This window comes from Podarcis erhardii (assembly GCF_964252035.2).
Source record: "Podarcis erhardii genome assembly, chromosome: 11".
Lineage (NCBI taxonomy): Eukaryota > Metazoa > Chordata > Lepidosauria > Squamata > Lacertidae > Podarcis > Podarcis erhardii.
The window spans coordinates 34094962-34113206 of NC_138501.1; the positions used below are offsets into that span (position 1 = coordinate 34094962).

At 40.2% G+C, this 18245-nt stretch overlaps 2 long non-coding RNA genes across 3 annotated transcripts; one reads left to right on the top strand and one right to left on the bottom strand.

The window, feature by feature from the left end:
* Positions 1-894: 894 nt before the first annotated feature.
* Positions 895-4643, bottom strand: LOC309352383. Its single transcript, XR_014161284.1, has 2 exons — positions 3595-4643; positions 895-1190 (listed from the first exon to the last, which is right to left on the bottom strand). It is a non-coding gene; the product is annotated as an uncharacterized lncRNA (long non-coding RNA).
* LOC309352368 lies at positions 901-17648 on the top strand. 2 transcript variants are annotated; one of them, XR_014161253.1, is made up of 5 exons: positions 901-1163; positions 10058-10207; positions 11853-12001; positions 12868-13033; positions 15494-17648. It is a non-coding gene; the product is annotated as an uncharacterized lncRNA (long non-coding RNA). The 2 variants fall into 2 exon arrangements; XR_014161254.1 differs by lacking the exon at positions 901-1163 and adding an exon at positions 1170-1760.
* The last annotated feature ends 597 nt before the right edge of the window (positions 17649-18245 follow it).

Here is an 18245-nt window from a genome sequence, read left to right on the forward strand (position 1 = left end):
AATGCTTCAAGTGAGCAACAAACACATAGGACTAGCTGGAAAAGCCCTGCAGCTGTTCCTTGAACCAAGTATTGTAATTATTGATATTGTTCCTGTATAACTTGAACTTTGATTCCTTTCAAATATTTCCAGAGAACACGGTGTAAATTCTACCTATATATTTTATTGTGCCTTATTACCTTTCTGTGGTTGACTTGAAGCTGTGAAAATTATTTTTGAAAGTCTTTATTTTTACCTCTTGCCAGTTTTCTTTCATATTTTCTCCCCCAAAGGCTAAGCTAATTGCTGCACGAATTCATGTGGAAAAACAAATTACTTTGATGCAAGCATCAACAAACCCCTCACTAACTTTCATATGTTCAGAGTAGTTCAAGCTGCAATTTATATTTATATAACAATGCAATCAACACAGATCATGGATGTACTTAGACTTTTCCAGAATCTGAAATGGTGGAACACTTTATTTTACATGCTGTAAATCCCTGGTTCAAATATGAGGCACAATCCCACACTAGGAAGGACAGAAATCAGTTATTGAAGTGCCAGTCACTATGTAGTCAAATTGTGATAGCAGTTTTCTATGTCTTCCATTTTAAACTGAGGCCCTTGGTCCTTAGCCAGAGATGTTACTTTAATTTCTGTTTACAGCCCTAGAATCCTGGTTTCATTAGCTGCCATGTTCCCTGGGTGACCCCCACCCCCACTTTTCAGCCAATTGATACATAAAGATATTCTGATGCTTGGCAATGGACATATTTAATTTCAATATATTTAAATTGATGAACACATGCAAGAAACAGCAGCAGTTCTGTGAAAGCAGTTCTTGAAGTACAATTTTTTTAAATAAATAAATAAATAAATAAATAAATAAATAAATAAATAAATAAATAAATAAATGTTTTCTGGATCCAAATGGGCAGGGAGCTATTTATTTCCCCAGACTGCAGAACAGTCGCCTTTCTTGTGAATATAGAGCTGCCATCCTCAGTGGTGGCATGTCCTATGAGGAAAAGCTGTGTCTGAAATCTCAGTGAGCGGAATACTTGGATTTGAGATCGCTTTTCAAAATGAGACACAACACAATGCTCCCATCCTGAAGAGATAAAAAATCATGTTGTGGCCTCCTCTTTCCTTGTGGCTTCAGCCATGATGAAGTTGTGATGGTCTGTGGTTTCTTGTTGCCATGGTTTCTGAAATAATAATGTTGCACTGAGCTGTTATATTTAGGGCCCTGTGTGCGGCTTATCATTGGGGAAATATCAGAAACATGATTTGCCTGGAGGAATAGAAGCAAGGCCCTTTTCCAGTGGAAAGTTATTTATGAAGAATTTATCTGAGAGTAAAACAGGATTTATGACCATCTATATGATAGGATAGGAAGGCGTGTTGAGAATTGACTTTTGCACGTTCCCTCAGAAAATAAACACACGTTTCCTTTCTCAGGAAGCAGCAAATTCCCCCAGAGTTAATTTCTTCTGCTACCACCACTTCATCTCCCTCGGATCGTGTGACTCCAAATGTCTTTCCTGTCTCGCTCCTGATAACCAGGAGCCATTTTGTCCTAGCTCACAAAGAATAATGGAAAATCTGCCTTCTGAGGAGCAAGGCTGCTCTTCTTTTCCTTCAGACACCAGAGACAGGACTAGTAAAACTGTTAACACCAGTCTTAGTCCAGAGTCACCAGACAAGAGCCAGATTGACCTGGTTATTTTTAAGTGATGTTTATGAGGTGGAGTCTAGGAAAGAGGAACCTGTAGGAGGTGTTTCTAAGTATAAATAGATAGGTCCTTTCAACTTGGGAAATGTGGGTTGGGGAAATGGGGGAAAAAATCTTTATGAGACAGATTAGGGCATCTGCTCCTCCCTTCCCTCAGATTCTTAGAAGGCATTCCTTTTGCTGTATCTTTGGCGCCATTTTCATCCAGGAAACTTACTTGTTTATTGTGTTACATGCCATGCTTTTTTCAGATGAAGTTTTAAAAGGGGCTTACTTTAAAAAAACAAACAAATTAACAACAATAACATACAATGTAAAAATGACGCTGCAAATGAAAAACACCACCACACATGAAATAAAAACAGCAGACTCAGGAGGCAATCCTGTCCGTCGCAGGTGACTAATCCCTAGCCCAGGGGTCTGATGTGACAAGCAAGTCTTTCTGCCTCCCCCCAGACCCCTCTCAAATTTGCTGGTGGTGGCGGCAAAAAAGAAAATGTAATGTAGACATGAGGTTGATGTGAGCGGAGAGGTTTACACGATTCCACCTAGTATAAAACATAGGGACAGAAACTGCTTCCTCCTCAGCAATCAGACTGATAGTTTGATGGGTAGGGAGGGTGATTTTTTCTGTGCTGTTAGACACAAAATACAGAGGAGTAAAATATTTGTGCATAAAATTGATAATACACAGTTTGAAATGAGACATTTTAGGAGTTATGTTACAGATAGGTAGCCGTGTTGGTCTGCCATAGTCAAAACAAAACAAATTCCTTCCAGTAGCACCTTAAAGACCAACTAAGTCAGTTCTTGGTATGAGCTTTCGTGTGCATGCACACGAAAGAAGAAGTATCTGAAGTATTCAGAAGTATCTGAAGAAGTGTGCATGCACACGAAAGCTCATACCAAGAACTGACTTAGTTGGTCTTTAAGGTGCTACTGGAAGGAATTTGTTTTGTTTTGACTAGGAGTTATGTGTTCATTAAGCAGTTAAATGACAGGCAATGTCAGGGTGAGCATGTACACAAATTATATAAGGGTAGAAAACTTAAAATGTCCAAACCACATTAAAACACCCCCCTTTTTTGGCTCGAATGGATCCAGCGCCGAGGGCCTTCTGGTGGTTCCCTCATTGCGAGAAGTGAGGTTACAGGGAACCAGGCAGAGGGTATTCTCGGTAGTGGCGCCCGCCCTGTGAAACGCCCTCCCATCAGATGTCAAGGAAATAAGCAGTTATCCTATTTTTAAAAGACATCTGAAGGCAGCCCTGTTTAGGGAAGTTTTTAATATTTAGTGCTGTATTGTTTTTAACATGTGATTGGGAGCCACCCAGAGTGGCCGGGGAGACTCAGCCAGATGGGTGGGTTATAAATAATAATTTATTATTATTATTATTATTATTATTATTATTATTATTATTATTATTATTATTATTATTATTATTCACCTTCATCTTTGGGCAGGTAATGCTTTGCCGTGACCTTGTAAACACAAAGTACTCCTGTTTTTTCACCAGTTAGTTACTGTACTAAGATGGATTCATAAATGTGTTGAGTATGAGAGAAACAGTCACTGATACAGGGTATAAGCAAGGTGTAAAGCACACTTTGTGTTTGTTCTGCATTTATTTATTTATTTATTTTTCCTGTAGAGGTGGAAAAACTGCTTAAAAACAACAACACTGAATAGCAACTCTCCTCAGTTGATCTCCACAGATGAAATGAGAAGGGGTTGTATGCCCCTGTGTGCTTGCATATGAGTAACCACTCCCAGAGGCACTAGCCAAGGGTGAATGCAGCTCTCAAGCCAAAAAACGTTAGCCACTTGCTATACATACTTACCTGGGGGGATGCCCCATTCAAATCAGTTGGACTTACTTGTAAGTAGACATGTATAGGCATGCACCCTTAGTCATAAAATGCCTCCTGGTATTAAAAAACAGCAACTTCAAATGCTGTCTCAAAATGGAATAAGTGGGAGCCTGTCAGTCTTGGCATAACCAACCAACCATGGAGATGTGGGTGAAAATAAGTATTGGTTGGTGCCAGAGCTTAATTTTAGCTGGGGCTCACTATAGCTTAGCCTCAGCACAGTGGCAGGACTCAGCATCATGATATGGGAAGGAAGAACAGATGATTTGAGCATGAGTAGAATGTCTTTTGTTCGCCTCTAAGTATTCACAACCAACCCCAACGTATCTAGGATTTGGCGAAGGGGGTGAGGGATGAGGGTGAGGCACAGTCAGGCCTGGGATGACTCACACTGACTACCCATGAACTAAAGTTTGGATTCTTCTCTTTGCTTGTCATATTGTCTATGGAAAATGCAGCATTGCCTCCATTCCAAGCCTCTTACTGTGAACGTGCTTTTCCCCCCTGTCCCCACTTTATGGCAAGGAAAGAGACAAACATAAACTTTGAGAGCAAGGAACAGCATGCTTGATTTGAGCTATATGAATACCCTCCAACTATGCAGAGAGAGCGAGAATGATAGGCCCCAAGAGGCCCACTTACCCTGTCTTCCAAAGAGCACTAAGCTACTATAACTCACAGCACCAGTAGATGTTGTCTAGGAATAAGTTATTTGGAAATTCCTTGTTCCACCCAGCATTCTCCCTATTCTTTTATCCCTGTGTTATGTGCATATTCATGTCAGACTTTTTATGTACTGCTACTGTTTAAGGACAGCATGTATTGCTCATATGCAATTGAGCCTGAACCAACAAAAGTCAGACCAAAACTAATAGAACATTGCAAGTAATCACAGATGACAGCCATTGGGTAAAATGGAAACTACGTGTATTAAAATTGCCTTTATAATATGTGTATGTGTGTATTTGCAGTGCCATAGGTTTGGAACCAGACCTGCAGTCCTGGGAATGGAAGGTGGGGAGGCAATTTTCATTGATTCCTCCTGTTCCCTTAATTCCCCCAGCACTACTTCCCATGCTGTTTTGGAGGATTGCCCAACCCCTTAGAGCAAATTGAGAGCAGGGGCACAAGGGACTGCATGGAGAAGGAGAAATCAGCAAAAATCACCCCACCTCTTTTCACTTGCAGGAGCATCCGGTTCATTGAGATCTGCTCGGCACAATTTATAATTTATAATGTTTTGTTATCTGTTTCCATTTACCAAGAGTATCTGCCTTGTTACTTGCCTCTGTATATGCCTGACAAGAAGTAAACCTTTTTAAGACATAATTTTGTGTTTTAGAATCCTAGAATTATTTTATTTTATTATTATATGGGGTGTAATCATAGAATTGTAGAGTTGGTAGGGATCAGTACCATGCTGAAACCAACTGAGCTAAAACTTCTCTGATATTTAAATATGCACACTGAAGGTCCTGTGTGAGTGTCTGGAGGCGGTTGGAGGATGGATGGCGGCTAACAGATTGAGGTTGAATCCTGACAAGACAGAAGTACTGTTTTTGGGGGACAGGAGGCGGGCAGGTGTGGAGGATTCCCTGGTCCTGAATGGGGTAACTGTGCCCCTGAAGGACCAGGTGCGCAGCCTGGGAGTCATTTTGGACTCACAGCTGTCCATGGAGGCAAAGGTCAAATCTGTGTCCAGGGCAGCTGTTTACCAGCTCCATCTGGTACGTAGGCTGAGACCCTATCTGCCTGCGGACTGTCTCGCCAGAGTGGTGCATGCTCTAGTTATCTCCCGCTTGGACTACTGCAATGCGCTCTACGTGGGGCTACCTTTGAAGGTGACTCGGAAACTACAACTAATCCAGAATGCAGCAGCTAGACTGGTGACTGGGGGCGGCCGCCGAGACCATATAACACCGGTCTTGAAAGACCTACATTGGCTCCCAGTACGTTTCCGAGCACAATTCAAAGTGTTGGTGCTGACCTTTAAATCCCTAAACGGCCTCGGTCCAGTATACCTGAAGGAGTGTCTCCACCCCCATCGTTCTGCCCAGACGCTGAGGTCCAGCGCCGAGAGCCTTCTGGCGGTTCCCTCATTGCGAGAAGCAAAGGTACAGGGAACCAGGCAGAGGGCCTTCTCGGTAGTGGCGCCCGCCCTGTGGAACGCCCTTCCAGCAGATGTCAAAGCGATAAACAACTACCTGACATTCAGAAGACATCTTAAGGCAGCCCTGTTCAGGGAAGTTTTTAATGTGTGATATTTTACTGTATTTTTGGTTTCTATGGAAGCCGCCCAGAGTGGCTGGGGAGTCCCAGCCAGATGGGCGGAGTATAAATAATAAATTATTATTATTATTATTATTATTATTATTATTATTATTATTATTATTTCTGTGGAATATTTGTTGACCACCCAATCAACAAATTCCTGTGGACAGCTCATGTGGAGTTCAAAAAATCTGCGGTGCGTGTGTGGCTTCTATGTCCAAGAAAACAGTCAACTGCCTGTCATGGATATAATAATAATAATAATAATAATAATAATAATAATAATAATAATAATAATAATTTATTATTTATACCCCGCCCATCTGGCTGGGCCTCCCCAGCCACTCTGGGCAGCTTACATAAAAACCAAAAAACCAAAAATACAGAAAAAAAAATTTTTTTATCACACGTTAAAAACTTCCATGAACAGGGCTGCCTTAAGATGTCTTCTGAATATCAGGTAGTTGTTTATCACTTTGACATCTGCTGGAAGGGCGTTCCACAGGGCGGGCACCACTACCGAGAAGGCCCTCTGCCTGGTTGTACAGATGGGGTTGTACTTCACTGAAAGATACAGGTACATAGTCTGGGGGCTCTTCTGGATCCAACTCTTGCATTGTTGGCCCAGGTAACATCAGCAGCTAGAAGCACCTTTTACCCTCTGCAACTGGTGTGACAGCTATGGCCATTCCTGAACTGGGAGAGCTTGGCCACAGTAGTTCAGACACTACTGACTTCAATATCAGATTACTGCAATGCACTTTATTTGAGGCTCAGGGGTGGAGTAATGTGGGTGCGGTCTGCCCCGGGTGCCACCTCCAAGGGGGGGGGTGTGTGACAAAATGCGGTGCGGCACTCAATGTCTGTGAGAGATGCTGAGGCTTTGGTGCCCGACAGCTCCCCCTCAGCTGTAGGGTGGCAGGCAGACTCCTCCTTGCACATGATCTCTGGAAAAAAAGTCAACAACTTTGGCTCCCCCCAAAAAGCTCAACAACTCTGGCTCCCCATTTTTTTCCAAGCGAAAAAATAAATAAATGTCAATGTGTGGCTGGGTGACAAGAAATTTTCCACACCGGGTACCACCTTATCTTGCTACGCCACTGTTGAGGCTTCCCTTGTGCAGTGGTGCCTCAGGTTAAGTACTTAATTCGTTCCAGAGATCCGTACTTAACCTGAAACTGTTTTTAACCTGAAGCACCACTTTACCTAATGGGGCCTCCTGCTGCTGCCGCGCCGCCGGAGCACGATTTCTGTTCTCATCCTGAAGCAAAGTTCTTAACCTGAAGCACTATTTCTGGGTTAGCGGAGTCTGTAACCTGAAGTGTATGTAACCTGAAGCGTATGTAACCTGAGGTACCACTGTACTTGATCAGAAAGCCACAGTTAGTGCAGAATGACGCTCTGTTCAGAGATTTGCACTGGTTGCCGAGTTGCTACCAGGCCAAGTTCAAGGTGTTTACTTGTGGAACTGGCACTGTTCTGCACGTGTAATAAATCAATCTTTTAGTGTAGCAGCACCTACACTTTAGAACTTCCTGCCTATTGATCAGGTAGCTGCCTCTGCTGTACTCTTCAGCGCCCACTTGAAACATCTTTTTAAGGCAAACCTATCCAGACATGCAGAAGATGCATGTGTTTTATTAATTTTTTTAGCTTTTGTTGATTTTAATCAACAATTTATTTAATAGTGATTCAATATTTTAAATACTCATTTATGTTTTGTATTTTTGTAAACTTAGCAGGGTTTTTTTTAACAATTAAGTGGTATATACATTTTGTTAAATAAACAAAATAAATAAATTCAAACATTATATTAAAACATTAATGGATACATTTTAAACAATAAAAATTGATCATTCAGTTACCTGTTAAAAACAAGCACAAGCAGTGTAATTTAAAGTCCAGAAGAAAATAATCTGTTCCAAAGGAAAGAAACTTTGTTCGTAAATACCTATAGTTCCATAAGCTTATAAAATTTAGCAGGATTCTAGTAATATAATCTAGTGCACAATGATGAACATGTAAATTCATTGTGCTCAGTGAGATTTAAGTTTGTATAACTGCTGGATTGACGCCTACAAATGTGTCTTAAAGTTAAGAGGGCAGTGGGCAGAATTCGAGTAAATTTCCTCCTGCTGTGATGAATAAATTACACAAGAATGTAACAGCTTGCTAGCAAATATTATTGGACTCAATTAAGTGATACATCTACTGTAGCTAAAGTACTTCTCCATCTGTGTTGCCCATCTATCACCCACATGAGTTGTGGGCTATAGACTCAAGTAGCAAAGAAAAAGGAGTATACTAAATTGGAATGTTATTCAAATACACTACAAAGTACACTACTAAGTACATAGGAAAGAAATATATCTCTTAGCACCATCACTACTTTATTTATGCATTGTTTCATACCCAAAGTTCTCAAGTAGCTTTACATAGTAAGCAAGTAAAATTTAAAATGTACCAACAATAATAACTAAAAGTGGTCACACTAAACATCCTCCAAGTACACACTTCCTTCCATAAAATTACCATAAGTAATCAGCATAAAATAGCTGGCAGCTGAAAATCATTCCGTGAGTTAGCTATAATGTAGAGTAGTCCACTTTGAAGGTGCAACAGCCATGATCTAGAACGCTACGCCAAATGGCACTTTAGTCGTATACCCATGTAAAGTGCATTGTACTAGTCAACTATTGAGAATAGTGAATAAAATATGAGTGCTCCTGTCATAAGAAAAAACGATATTTATTTAATCAGTTATAATGGCCCCAGGGTGTGGTCTGAAGGAACATGGATCGCTACCACCTTGCATCTGGGTGGAGACCCAGTATGCTGCCTTGGGTTTCATGAAGGAAGGAAAATAAAGTATATATGTAAGAAAATAAATAAACGGCTTTTAAAAGGAACCTTGCTGCCAACTGAGTAGTCAGAAGAAAAGCTGAATCTGAGGCCATGACTAGCTGTGCAGCTTCTCAACCATTGGAGGGAACATCTTTTAATCATTTGCAAAGTCACTTCCTTAGGATTCCAGAGAGCCATAAGTACCATCACTACTAACAAGTCTGGATTAATTTGTTTAATCTTACTCATCTGAGAACTGTCTCAGAACTAAAACTTAAACATTTTTTTGTAGGTGTGATTGAAAAAAAAGAATATAAGTGAGTGTCATGACACTGTAAAATATATTTGTGTGTGTATATATAAAATTATAAATTGCTTAATAATAAAAAACTGAGCAGTGCACATACAATAGTACAAAATACAACAATGCACAGATAAAATTGTAAACAAGTATATATAACTAAATTATGTGTCTGCATAGGCCTGCTGAAATACTAAAACAATGTTGCAAGGGTGCCTATGTAATATTAATCAGCAGGAAGTGTGCATGCAGTAATTCAGTTTTCAAGTTACCAATACCAGGACTAATGTACTCAAGCTATCCTGATCAAGGAATGGCTGCCACTGTCATACCAGCCCAACCTGGTAAAAAGGCACTCCTAGCCACCAAGACCACCTGGGCCTCCAGTGGATACAGGAGCACCTATTAGACTGCATACCTCTTCCTTCAGGGCAGGCTATTGGCCAGTTTCTCAGACACAGGAACCACTAACTCACAGAACCTCTGTCTTGTTGGGATTCAAGCTCAATTTATTTCCCATCATCCAGCCCACCATTGCATCCAGGCACTGGTCCAGGGCCTGCACAGCCTCTCCTGGTTCATATATTATGGAGTCATCAACATACTGGACTTTTATAAATGGACTTTATACAGTTCTGGGAATCAAGACACAATGATGAATCAAGATGGTTCTTTTCATAAATATTGGATCAGCTTTGCATACTTAGGAATAATTTATGATGACATTCATTCTGTTTATGATCTCTGATGATATATAGTTAGTTCCCACTCTTGAGCAGTTCCCCACTATACTGAAAAATAATCAATTTTTGTCCATATCTATTTCTATCAATTTTAATAAAAACAATATAATACTGAAAGTATAATATTGAAAATTGGCAACTGTGAAAATAGGATGCTGTCGAAGTGTAAGGCACATTCAAACACATTCCCCAGAAAGGCAAATGAATAAACAGGTTGATGACCTGATTTACCTTATGAAAACATTTTGTTCATATATTGTATTTTAATAGCACCAGATGAAAACTAATAACATCTTTACAATTTTGACAGGTTTGCTACAGCTATCAAAAAGTTCAGTTTACTGAATCCACTTCTAATATTTAGTGGGACCTGTTTAAATCCATCAGCCTTAAGTGCAATAACTAAAGGAAAACATGGTTCCAATTTTAAATGCATCTGGAGCACACTTTGCACTGTTTGGTAAGTACTGTACTACTTTTCATTTTTGAAAGCTATGTCACCCCTAGGCCTCATTCAGATATCACATGGATAAGGCTAAGGATGGACGATATTGTCAATCTTGGTTTAAGCAAGATAATAAGCAAGATAATTACTTCAGCAATGAAGTCTGCAGCATATCACAACTGCCACTTTTAATATATGCATGCATAAAAACTGGGTAATAGGCACAATCTTTGAGGCACAATCTCCTCTCTTTCTCTCATAAAGCAGGAAAATGTTTCTTTGAATATTGTCCCTGGTCCAACGCATGTAGATATCATTTACAGTGGTACCTCTGGTTACGTACTTAATTCGTTCCGGAGGTCCGTTCTTAACCTGAAACTGTTCTTAAACTGAAGCACCACTTTAGCTAATGGGGCGTCCTGCTGCTGCCACACTGCTGCAGCGTGATTTCTGTTCTCATCCTGAAGCAAAGTTCTTAACCTGAGGTACTATTTCTGGGTTACTGGAGTCTGTAACTGAAGCGTATGTAACCTGAGGTACCACTGTACAAACAAAAAAATTCTTTACCTCATAACTAATGTTTATCATATGCATATTTAATCAACAAAGCATCATCTCACTAATTACCGTATTTTTCGCTCTATAACACGCACCAGACCATAACACACACGTAGTTTTTAGAGGAGGAAAACAAGAAAAAAAATATTCTAAACGAAATAGTGGATATATGATTTTTGTGGTTCATGCTGTGGCCACAGACATGTGATCTGACAGTGAGTTTGGAGTAGCCCAATGCAAAAATCCTGAGGATCCATGTGGATCCATGCTTTGTAACTACGGAGGAGGGAAGGAAGGGGAACCATGGATCCTCTGCTCACGACTGCAGCAGATCCCCCCCGCCACCCGCAGGCATTCGCTCCATAACACGCACAGACATTTCCCCTTACTTTCTAGGAGGAAAAAAGTGAGTGTTATGGTGCAAAAAATACGGTAGTTAAGATAATTAGATGCAAGCCCTACTATATACAGTGACCCTATCTAACTTGTAGCACTGAAAAATATTTTTTGTTCCACATCCTGGATTGTTCCTCTTAGCCCTAAGCATCTCCCTTGTGTGATTGAAGGGGAAGAGGGCATCCCCTCCCTCATATCACTGTGGCCATAAGTTGGAGGGATAAGTGGGAAGCCTCTTCTACATATGTAGGCTCCCACTAGATTTGGAACCCTGAACTCCCATTGTGCCAAGCCACAGAGGGAGCCTACATGAACTCCCCACTATTCTCCAACACATGTATCACATCCACACCATACATTGAAAGTGCATGACTGCTCCCCAAAGAATCCTTGGAACTAGTTTGTTAAGGGTGCTGAGAGTTGTAGTTGTCTGATGGGTAAGCTGCTATTCTCAGAACTTTTGAGAGAAAGCCTTGCACTTTAAATGTTCAGTGCAGATATGATTGGCTGTGGAATGGTAACAGTGACACAAGGAAGGGGGCCAAATCAAGGAATGTGCCCTTTCCCTCACCCTTGCACATGGAGGGAGAAGGCTGCCTGAATTCTCCTATATACTGTATTCCCAGACTAATATTACATATGGTGCTTTGGAATTTGCTGCAGATTTTGCTTCCAATGAACTGTTTCAACATTTTTCTTCTTGTAGAATCTTTTAAAGGAAGTTCTCTGCCCAGTTGATGTTCATTTAGATGGTTATGTCAAAACTGTTAGAAGAATGGAGAGCAATTTGGGAAATCCGGTAGCTAATGCAATGCTGGAAGCTATTCATGCAAGATGTAGCATTGCTTAATTCAAGTGGCCTTTAAATTTTTTCATCAATTGATTCATATCATTTCTATACTGCTTTATATTTTTTTTAAAGAAACCCTCAAAGCATGCATACAGTCTAAGTTACAGCATGTAATAAAAATTACAAAATATCAAAACAAAACACTACAGATGAAGAGCTCATATAAAAGACACATTTAAAGCAGCATACAGTAATTAATGGGAAAATAAACATAAGTCAGATAAAATTCTAATGCAATACTACAATAAACTCCACAAAACAGCATCATTAGTAACTAAACCTAATAACTGAATTATTAACACAGTAACCTTTCCCAAATACATCTCTTGCTTTAAAAAAAAGAAAGCTGGAGGCCAGACTCCAAGACTATGGCAAATAGCCTGATATCCAGTGGCGTAGCGTGGGGGGTGCAGGGGGGGCCGGCTGCACCGGGCGCAACATCTGGGGGTTAGGGTTAGGGGGCGCAAATCCACGGGTTAGGGGGCGCAAATCCACGGGTTAGGGGGCGCAAATCCATGGGTTAGGGGGCGCAAATTACTTGCCTTGCCCCGGGTGCTGACAACCCATGCTACGCCACTGCTGATATCTCAAATTTTCAAAATATAGTACGGTAATAAAGTTAGAAAGGCAAAGGTATCCAGTGGTGGCTTTACACTAGTGAAAAACATTACTGTTTATTCAAGGCATGATACTTTATTTTCACCAATCCCACCCCCATGTAGCCTCCTGTGCCCTGACTTAAACATTTTCCCACTGAAATACTGTACCAGCATCACTACTGTTTAAATAAAACAACATTAATTGTTTATCTGTTCAGTTTCACAAAACAGTGTTGCAATTTTGGTTGGTGATTTCATTTTGATTTTTATAGGAACACTTCACTCAAATCGAATACACCCAGCAGGAGACTTTACAATGCATGACCTTTTGAATATTCTTCCCTTTATTGATGCCCTTCTCGTCATCAGAGTGACAGGCAAACAACTGATGGAAGCTCTTGAAAATCGAGTTTATAGATACCCAGCTCTTGATGGAAGGTATGAAGTATATTTTTTTTTAAGTGCCTCCTGAACTCCTCTGAAAATGGATTTTTAATGTAACAGTCAGCATTTATCAATTTCCATATTACATGCAAATTATACTATTCTTACTGTCTGAATTTATGTCACACTAAACTATGGCTTAGTGCTATGCACATTAGCTGGAATGAGCTGAAGTGAAGGCCTGGATTTGCATGCTTCCCCTCCCCTCCTCCTTTGTTGCCAGGAGAAGGACTTTGTCAGCATTTAGTTTCACTTTCACAGAATCTTGGCATCTAATATAGGAATGGGGGAGAAACTGGATCCTATTTGCATTTAAAGGTGAACCTACCAAGTTTACTTTCTGAAACAATTGAAATACACCCATCTTTTGAAATGTGAGCTTCTGAGAATTTTGTGATGTAGTTCCCCAATCAAGTATAGTCGTACATCGGAAGTCGAATGGAATCCGTTCCAGAAGTCTGTTCAACTTCTGAAATGTTCGGAAACCAAGGCACGGCTTCCAATTGGTTTCCAATTGTGCAGGTGCGCTGGAAACAATAGTGGAAGCCACGCCAGATGTTTGGCTTCCAAAAAAAGTTCAAAAACTGGAACACTCACTTCCGGTTTTTGATTGTTTGGGAGCTTGAACGTCTGACTCCCAAGGTGTTCGGGAGCTGAGGTATGACTGTAAGGTGTATAAAAGTGCATACACTGCAGTAAACTGTGCATAAGAATGCATATATTCATGAGAAAAACATACTGAAATGTATTATATTAAGGAAAATTGCTTTGCACAAATTTGTATATTAGGCATATAAAATGTATACATTAGGAGAAATTAGTATTTAAAAATGTTTTGCAAACTGATACAGAAATGTGGAGAATTGAACTTAAGAATGGACAGATTTGTCCATCCGTATATGTGACTGCATATGAACCAACGCTTGAATCAAAAGTATCAACAGCTTGGGAAGGAGGGACATAGGTCAGTGGTAGACCATATGCTTTGCCTACAATAGTGAGAGTTAGAAACCTCCTTGTGGAGATGAGAATGCCAGAGGCTGCACTAAACATTATGTTTTGCACCTACCACTTTTTTATGGAAGACAAATAGCCAGTTGCACTTAAATGCAAAAGAGAGTGAGACAAGGCTTTGCTGTGCCTCTCAGCTAGCAATTGGAGCACAACTCCCATGCCAGCTCTGTATGAAGCCAATGTAGATTTGTTCTGAAACCCAGTGCAGCTGTGTGCAAAGTTTTTTCAGTCTCACACTTGCTTTAATCGGCTCCTGTCTGTGTACATTCCAAACATCTGTGCTCTGTGCTGTATTTTATGTTTGGAAACTAGAGTGTCTTGCTAAATTTAATAGGTCAAGGCAGGCTTCTTGGATAGTGCACTAGGGGTAGCTGTAATTAGAGGAAGGCTAGAGAAAGAGCTTACAGAGGTGGAGCAGGAACTGTTATCTGCATGGCATTATTAATCAATGTGTGTTAAATGTTAGCACATGGAGGAATAGATTGTATTGATTTTGAAAGAGGGCTGAAATGTGGAGAATATTAATAAATGTGAGTTTATTCATCATAATATAAAATATAAATTGTTTTTATTAACATTTAGGTTTCCTCAAGTAGCAGGAATAGAATTTGGATTTGATCCAAATGCAGAACCAGGGCATTTTAAAAGGCTCTATAAAAATTCAAGGATGGTATTTAAAGCAAAATCAGATCTATCAACTTGCTGTTAAGGAATACTTAGCTAATGTAAGCACTTCTTTTAATATGCTATTTTGAACTATAGTGATGCTTATTCCATTTGACAAAACTATTTCTTATGACCATACCACGTTGGAAGGAAATAACAACTGGTGGACAAGCGAGGCAATGGAAGACATTTATGATAGGAATTACAAAAACTTCTTACCTGAAAATTGTGAAGGTGACATCAATGACAATCTTTCATGGGTGGTTTAAGTAATAGTCTGACCTGGGATAAGGTAGCTTCCTATCCAGGACTTTATAGTGAAATGCAAGTTGTAGCTAATATAGTATGTGTACAACTTGGTACATGTTTAAATATTCCACATTCTTCAACCATTTCTATTTTCACTTACATTTTGTTTCACATCATAGTCTTCATCATTTATAAAAACATAAGAAAGTACACACCTGCTAATTTAGCTGATTATCATTGTTATGAATAATAATTATTAATGTTTATTAGACTCAACTGGTTATTGACCAAAATAAATAAATACTCTACTCTGTTTATTAGACTTGTTAGTTGCCTGTTACCTGAAAGTCTCCAAGCAAATTACAAGACATTTGAAAACATTAATAAGAATACATCATGCCTGTGTTTCCCATTTTTTTCATCCTGCAGACCACTTAAAAAATTCTGAGGGTCATGGCAGACCACTTAGTGCAACTTTAATGCACTGTGCCAGATGCTGTATTATTTTTAATTGTATTTTTTCAGACATGTGGACCACCTGATGAACCTCGTGGAGCACTAACAGTCCATGGACCACAGTTAGGGAACCCTTGCATTATACCATCAAAATGAAACACCACCCATAACAGCCATAGGAAGCTTTGGCAGGTAAGTTGCTGTTGCAGCAGAGAGGTTGGCACAATGCAAACACACTTGCAGGACCACTGGATTCGCTTCACAGTTGTGTTTGCACTGCACTGACATCCCCGCCCCTTTCCCCGTTTCTCCAAGTAAGCAACAGCAACTGACCTGCAGCTCTACCTCATCTGACAAGACACTTCTGGATGTATCTCCACATCTGCCCATCTCTGGTGTGGAGGGATGGAGGTGACACTGTGCAGGGGGTGGTGAGAGTGGGAAGGCAAGTCACAAGTAGTGCCAAGCAGGAAGCACTGCCTTATTTGCCAGGGTGACACCCCTCTTCCCTGCCTTCATTCACAGGTACAAATGAGTTGGTGGGAAGGCAGCCCTGTCTCTATGGTGGCAGGGATGCCTTCCTACATTCTTGTGAGAATGGACACAACTGCAGAAAGGAGCAGAAAACAAAGTCTGTGCAACTTGGACACCATTTGTTCTAAATTAATATTTCAATGTTTCACAAACTGACTTTTCATTTATGTAGAATTTTATTTTTAATATTGAATACACAATTGAAAGCAATAATTTTGTAACATAATTTAAGATGAAAACAACAGAAAATTGAAAGCTATAACCTAATAAAGATTCTTGTCCAAAGCCAGCTCATGCACTTTATTCAAGGAAGCAGACTTCCCCATTTATATCCCCATCTGTTTGGGGAAGCATGCGCCCAACTGGGTGCAGGATGCTCAGTTTCCCACTTTGATTTAACAGATGATGCTATGCACACAGCCCTTTCAAAGACATTAAAATGCTTCCACCCAGGGGTCAGGTGTACCACAGATGCTGCAAAGTACCCTTTTCATGACAGTCTCTCCACATCTGTCTTATGGTGTCATATATACACCATATTCTAATTGAAGCTAAAGGAAATGCTGGAGTTAAATTTAACAAATATACTAAACAAACCTGGTAAATATCACATATGAATATTTAGATTTAGAAGCTACACTCAAAGAGCATTCCTCTATGAGTAATGCCAAACTGAATGTTTGCATTGGATATATTTGTGTCTTCATCATTCTTAGTTTGCTAGTAAATCTTCATATAATCATCCTTTATTATGCTCATTGTGCATATAATCAAATGCACATTTAAAATATGTATTTAGATGCCTGTATCTGAAAGAGTATGTATACTTGGGAAAAAGTTAAATGTCTGTGATTTTTCAGGGAAAGGATGGCTACATGAAGTTTCAGAATTGCTCCAGGTTATTAGCACAGACGCTTTCCACAGTAGTTATTAATCACTTTGACTCCATCAAGATTGTACGAGAAATCAAGCAATGCTTCTCTGGTCACCGAATGAGTTTAATTACAAAATCCACACTTTCTTCATTAATAGGTAAATAGATAATGGCATGTTACAAATATGTAAGTTATTTTGCCCAAAGGAATGTTGTCCTAAAATAAACCATTGTGTATTCCTTCATATATGCCATGTTAATTATTTTCTCTACTGGGAATATGTTGGGTTACCACTGCTTTTTCACCTAGCTAAAAGAAAAGAAGTTTATGTCAGGTTGTTTCTCCTTTTAAGTCGAAAGGCAGGGTTGAAAGGTGGTCATCTGACATCTCAGGAAGGAAATCCCTCCTTTCCAACCTCCTAATCCTGCTCTCTGTCAGGATGTGAGGTGGTGACGGCTGGTGCCCAGTGAGTTTGGTAAGATGAAAGGCAAGGAGACCAATAGAGGGTGGAGCTGGAACCAATGACAAGCAGAGTCAACTAATTCTGCTTTTGTCTCCCATCCTCCTCCATGCTAAGTTCTAAAAGGCATTACTGAGACCAAGCAGGAGGAATCTGATAGATAGGGCCACCCCCTTGGATTGGTTGTAAGAAAGAAGGCAGGCAGGTGGGGGCTGGCTGAGGGCAGATGGAGGCAGTGCCCCATTTGCCCTGATAAAGTAGCTTCCACTGATGTTGGTGGGGGGACTCAACTCTTCATTAGTTCTGATGTTCCTTGGGTTGCTTAGTTATAGGTGGATCTTTGTGGGATTACAGAGTCCCCATGGTACTTATAGTAGGTAGCTCATCCAAGTATTCCTTCCCCAGTACAGCCGTCTCACCCACTTCTGCCTTGCCAAGCTTACTATTCTCTTCAGCTCTGTAGCCACCCACTGCTTTTGCTGCCCAGAGACTTATGTAAGAAATGGAACACAGGCTGCAACATTTGTACACCTACAATGAGAAGCCTTCCACTTCCAGTCCAGCTTTGTTTCCCTCTTAGAGGGCTGGTTAAGGTTCAGAGCCTCCAGAAGGTGGATAGCTGACATTGTGCTAGGAAATTAGTCTTAGTGGAATTTTGCTACCTTTGTTGTTACCAGAATTAATGCAATTGCTATGACTAATGAAGTATGGACTATTAATTGTTCTGTGTCAGAGTGAATTAGAAATGCACATTTCAAATCTAGACTTCTTGTTATTTGGCATCATATCCTCATGCAGGCAGCATTGATACATCTGGGACTATTGCCAGTGTTTCCTCTCTCTTACACTTAGTTCTTTTTCAGTGAAGGCATAGTTTCCTTTAAAAAGTAAATAAGTTACAAAAAAACTTCCACTACTGAGTCAATCGTATGGGGCAGGAAGGGATTTGAGC